Genomic DNA, 6,200 nt, shown 5'->3' with positions numbered 1-6,200 from the left:
CCCTGGTGGCACAGTGGTTAAGAATCCACCTGCCAATGCAGGGGACACGGGTTCAATTCCGGGTCTGGGAAGATCCCACATGCCGCGGAGCAACTAAGCCCGTGTGCCGCAACTACTGAGGCTGCGCTCTAGAGCCCATGCTACTGAGCACACGTGCCTACTAAGCACACGTGCCTAGAGCCCGTGCTCCACGACAAGAGAAGCCACTGCAATGAGAAGCCCGCGCACCTCAACAAAAAGTAGCCCCCGCTCGCTGCAACTAGAGGAATCCTGGGCGCAGCAACAAAGACCCAACGCAGCCAAAAATAAATTTAAAAAATATATATATATGATGAAAGAGTCATGAAAGACAAAGTTTCAGCTACTGTTTCTTTTTAAAGGAATAAATAATCCTGATTTGAACTACATGGGGGGAGGCCGGAGGGAATTGTCACAATAAACATAATTGGACTAATTAGTAAAATTTGAGTATGAACCGTAAATAAAATTTTCAAACACTTTGAAATTCCACTTTTAGGTATTCATTCCTCAAAATCTCTTAAATGTTCACAAAGATAGACGTGCCAGAATGTTTATTGCAGCATCATTTGCAATGAACATTATTGGGGTATTAGCAAAATTTGAGTGTGGACAATGCTACATTTCCAAACTCAATAGTATAACTGGTTATATAAGAGAATACCCTTGTTCTTAGAATATACTCTCTAAATATTTATGGATAAAGGGTCATGATGTTTGCAACTAATGGTTGAATTAATCAAGGCCAAAAACAGTGTGTGTGTGTGTGTGTGTGTGTATGTGTGTGTGTGTGTGTGTGTGTATATATATATATAAATATATATATATACAGAGAGAGATAGGCAGAAACAGAGGGACAGAGAGAGAAAGCGTGAGACAGAGAAAGCAGATGTGGCAAAATGTTAGTGATGAATCTGGGTAAAATGAATATGGGATTTTTTTGTTTATTCTTGCAACTTTTTCTTTAAGTTTGAAATCGTTTTGAAATTAAAAGGAAAAAAAGAATAAAGGTTTGAGAACTATTTGTTTTATTTCAAAAGATGAGATCCTGCTTTCTAGCACTGGTCTTCACAGATTTGTTTTTGTAGGAGACTTGAAGTTAAATTGAGGAGAACCTATCACAAACCCATAAAAGCAATCCCATCTCAGCTAAAACATACAGACCTTATGGAACGATCATTTTTGTCATGATGGCCCTATGTACTGAGTACCACCACTATCACTGCACTTATCAAATTTATTTTTATTATATTACATATTACATTCATCTTTGTTTCTTCAGCCAACCATGGCTCTGCCGTGTAGAGTACTATATGAAAATGCATGTCTGAATGAAGAATGCACACGTACACACACAAAACACAAGGGCCTCCAGAGCTTTGAACTACATTTTTGGACTTAAATTTTATATTTAAGTATAAAATGATTTGACATTTGGGGATTTGCTTCAAAATAACCCAGAGAGGATAAACACTGAAGGAAGGTATGAATGAAAAAGATTGACCACGAGTTAATAATGGTTGAAGCTGGGTGATGAGTACATGAAGGGTTCATTCTCACTATTTTTGTATCTTTTTGAAACATTCTATTATATAAAAAAAACTTTTTGAAGGAAAGCACAGTAGAAGCAGTAGTAATAAGAAGAACAACTTGACCAATCAATGAAATATAAATTGTATTTTAATGTAGTGTAGATTAGGTTTTTGACTTTTAATTTTAAAAAACAAACAAATAAACCAAAAAAAGAAGACAGGTCTCAGGTAGCATGAAATAAAAACCTATCCCAGGGAATAAGTTAGACTTTAGAGATGCGTCTTTCAAATTTGAAAAATATTAGATTCTTCTTTGTGTCACCAGAGAATTTTCAGAAAATCAGATCCTTAACATTGCTCTCAATTTATTGTTGAGGTTTAGAACCTCAGACATTATAAGCAGGTGTGACCTAAGGACAAATGGAACAAAAGGCAAATTACACAAAAGAGATGATTGAAGAAATGCACAGGGATGGTGTACATGTCTGGGGGAGAAGGGATAGATTAAGTATTTTCCTATAAAAAAGAATTTTTAAAACAACCAACAATTATTTATTAGAGTCCCACTATGTGTTAGACAGTGGGAGTTATGGCAAAAGCAAGGGACCTTCAGTTGGATAGCTTCCCATCTCGTTGAAGTTACAGTATATGTGCACATAAAATAACAAAATAACTTTGTGCCAGTGGATAGTGAACAAGGAAGAGAGATCCGCTGTGGACTTTGATTCTTGAATTGACCTTAAAGAAAACACAAGTTTCTGCAAAACAGCAGATAGGAGGAGAGAGGAGGGAATTCTGGGTAAGAACAGACATAGTGCTTAGGGTAAATCACAAACTGGGTAAACTGGTGAGAACAGTTGGCCCACGGATAGATCAAACCTAATTTCTACATGCTATATAAAGAATTTATATAATAAAGTCCAAGAGAAAGTCTAACCTAATGGAGAGTCTTGTGTATCAGTGTGACCGTGAAGGTAAAAGACAAATGACCCCTTTACCCCAAACCCCTAAATAGTAAGTGACTATCTGGGAGAAAACATTTGCAACAAAGGATTCATATTCACAATCATAAAAGAGATCTTTAAAAAAAAAATCTGTAAGACAGAGAGAACCCAAGGAAAATTAGGCAATGGTGGTAAATAGGCAATTCACAAAGAAGATGTACAAGAGGCCGATAAATGTATGAAAAGTTTCTCAACCCCACCACTCTCAGGGAAATGCAAAACAAACAGCAATGGGATAACATTTTTGCTCACCAGATGTACAGAAATGAAAGTGATTCAGAGAGGGTGTGGGGAAACTGGAAGTCTCATAATGTTAGTAAAAATAAAACTTTGTAGGGTCTTGGTAAAACGGCTCTCTGCACAGGGCACTCTAAAGCATCTATCAAAAGGTAAAATTTTCACACACTTTGAAATTCTACTTTTAGAAATTCATTCCTCAAAATCCCTTAAGTGTGCACAAAAGTAGATAGATGTAGCAGAATGTTTATTGCAGCATCGTTTGTAATAATGAAAGACTGACAATTATCTAAATATCCAACAATAAGTAATGGTCAAGTAAATGAGTGAGTAAATTCTACTCTATCCACATATTACCCAGAAATTTTAACAGAATGAAGTAGCTATATCTATACTGACATGAAATGTCTCTAAAGGCACAATAAGTGAAAAAAAGTCACTGGTTAATACATATTTCATGGTGTCATTTATGTAAGTGATGTATGTGAAATATACATTGTCTAAAATGGCTAACACACAACTGTAATCAGTTTACCTCTGGAGAGAGGAGAGAGATTGGGGGTTGTGGATGGCAGGCAGGGAGAGAGGTTGCTAGCTACGTCCCAGCTAAGCATTGGCGATTCCATGCAAAAAGTAGCCTATCTCCATAAATGCCTATTACTAGGAAGATGAGCTAGGATTCATGGAATGTTGTTGGTCTAAAAAGAACCAAAGGATTCATCTCACCTAATAGAACCCTCTCAATTTTAGAAACCTATTATTCAACAAGCATTTACTGAGCAGCTACTATGGGACATGAACTGTGCTAAAGAGCACTGGTGACTCAAAGGGGACCAAAAGTGTTATTAAAGATTAAACAGCAAATACCTTGAAAACCTAAAAGATAAAGCATTATCTGTGTCAGACAGTCAAGGAAGGCTTCCTGGAGGAAGAGATCTCGGAGAAGGGCCTTGAAGAATTTGAATTCAGTTTTTTGACTCAAGTCCAGTAATCTTCCACTCCATGATCCTCAGACTTCTCTGATAGAAGTAAGAGGTAATTAACATAGAAAGTAAGAGGTAATTAAAGATAATCTCATATTTCTGGAGAGAAATCATTCCTAGAAAGAGAGGGCTTGTGTCTACCCATTAAAAAGTATATATTAGATGGGCTTCCCTGGTGGCGCAGTGGTTGAGAGTCCGCCTGTCGATGCAGGGGACACGGGTTCGTGCCCCGGTCCGGGAAGATCCCACATGCCGCGGAGCGGCTAAGGCTCGTGAGCCATGGCCGCTGAGCCTGCGCATCCGGAGCCTGTGCTCCACAACGGGAGAGGCCACAACAGTGAGAGGCCGTGTACCGCAAAATTTCTCAAGATGCTACATATATACTGCAAGATATAATGCCACTGGTGTTAGCTCTTGAAAAGAAGTCAGCAGAATCATCAGGATGCTTGCTATAGCCATTTACCAAGTCAATGTAGGGGATCTGATCCTTTCAATTTTCCTGCCCAGTTATTTAAGGCTGATTATATGCCTGGAAAATTTCTATCCCTCTCATTACAGATATTTCATTATGTATAATCACTTTTTTCCCCATAAAGCATTCTATTTTACACTTTTCCTTGTTTATTTGGTGACTTGGCTACATGTGTTTAAATCGTATACCTCTAGTAATATGTCATCATTGGAGTTATATTGTGTTAAATTTTTTAGGAATTTATGAAAAATAAGGGAATAATAAATGCCAGTGCCACCTCAACCCTGTGACGTTGGACACGCAAACAAAGTGGCCTTCCTGACATGTGGCAGCACTCATGGTTCATGACTATGGGACGGTAAGCCGAAGTCCAGTATGTTTAAGGAGGTAAGCCACTTCTCAAGCGTTCTTTTTTTGCAAAGATACAGCCATAATACTTTTTTATGATAGCTTGGTAAATCTCTTAAAGAAAAGGGAGAGGTTTATGACAGAAATGGTGATAAAGCTTTAACTACATGTGTGTGGTTAACTCTGTTTCAGCCATTCAAGTTAACTTCTACCTATATTTATGGGCGTCATTGCATAATATATGAAGTTTGCAGGAAGTGCCCGGAAGATAAAGTTACATAGACAAGTTATTTAAGTTTGAAAGTAAACCACAGCTCATGCTGGGAAACTAGTTTATAGCCCATTTTGTAACCCAAATGAATACGTCATTCATTTTCTTTTCATTTTTTTTTATCTCATAGTTAACATGAGGCAATTAATCATTGTTTGAATGTGCAGCCTAGTAAGTCGACAAAAGAACGCAGCTTTGGGGATTGATTAGCTGAAAAGTCAGTAAATTACATTTAAGAAGTGCAGATAAACATTTGATGATATTCAAACCACCTTGAGCAAATGGATGATTTGCACACATCATCATGTCCCACTAGATAATGTTTTCCTTCACAAGCTTCATTCAGTAATGAGACTCATTTCTACCAACAAATATTACTTGATCAATAGACCTTGCATTTGCCACAGGAAATGACCTTTCATGGTTAATGTATAACTGATTACTGTTCTTCCTCTGTAGTAGCCTACATTTGACGTAGAGAAATAAACTGTGTACACTGTAAAACACTAAAATATGTCAAACGCTGTAGTATACCCTCAGAGTATTATCGTTTGGCACTGTACAAGGGCTATGACCCATTTGTACTGTACCCACCCACCATTTCAGTTCTTGCTGGCTGCAATCAAACTTTTGCTCTAACATTTAGGTATTTAGAATAATCAAGGCTATTCCTCTTACACCTTAAGGAAAAAACCCAGAGCCAAACCGAAGACCCTCTGATGGTGACAACAGTGGTTTTGAAGGGTAATGTACATAGAAGAGAAACAACTCTCATGAAAGGAATTACCCTAAAATCTTTGTTGTGGAAAATGAAAACTAATGACACGTTCCCATTGTAATGCAGTTCATTTTCAAATGTAATAACTTGTCCATTTAATAATTTGCTCCTCCCCATGACTGCAAAAGAGCCTTTGACCACAGCCATCTTCCTATTTCATTCACTGTCAAGAACACTCTAAAGGAGCTCCATTGTTTTCCCTGGGATAATTTTAACAGATTAAACGATTTAAAAAAAAAAAAAAGGTATCACTATACCTGAGGGCTCTGTCTTTGAAATCAATGTAAATAAAAGATGCCACCTTTATTAAGTCTGAAACGACGTGTTACCTGTTTTTCGTTGACCTTGTGGAGGTTTTCAGTGACAACTGAATTAACCAGGTGAGGGAGGCTCTTTGAGGGGCCCAGTCACACTCCATTGTGCAGGATGGCACCTAGCAAAGCACTTAGATTAGGCTGCGGAGGGAACAAAGCTAGGTACACTCTCTCCAGCTTCAGGTAAACAAGATTATTGTTCTCCATCCCTGCTGTTCGGAATGAATGCAATGCTGCAAAGCT

This window comes from Stenella coeruleoalba, assembly GCF_951394435.1.
Source record: "Stenella coeruleoalba genome assembly, chromosome: 18".
NCBI lineage: Eukaryota > Metazoa > Chordata > Mammalia > Artiodactyla > Delphinidae > Stenella > Stenella coeruleoalba.
The sequence above is the reverse complement of the archived record's forward strand: the minus strand, read 5'-3'. Positions refer to the sequence as shown.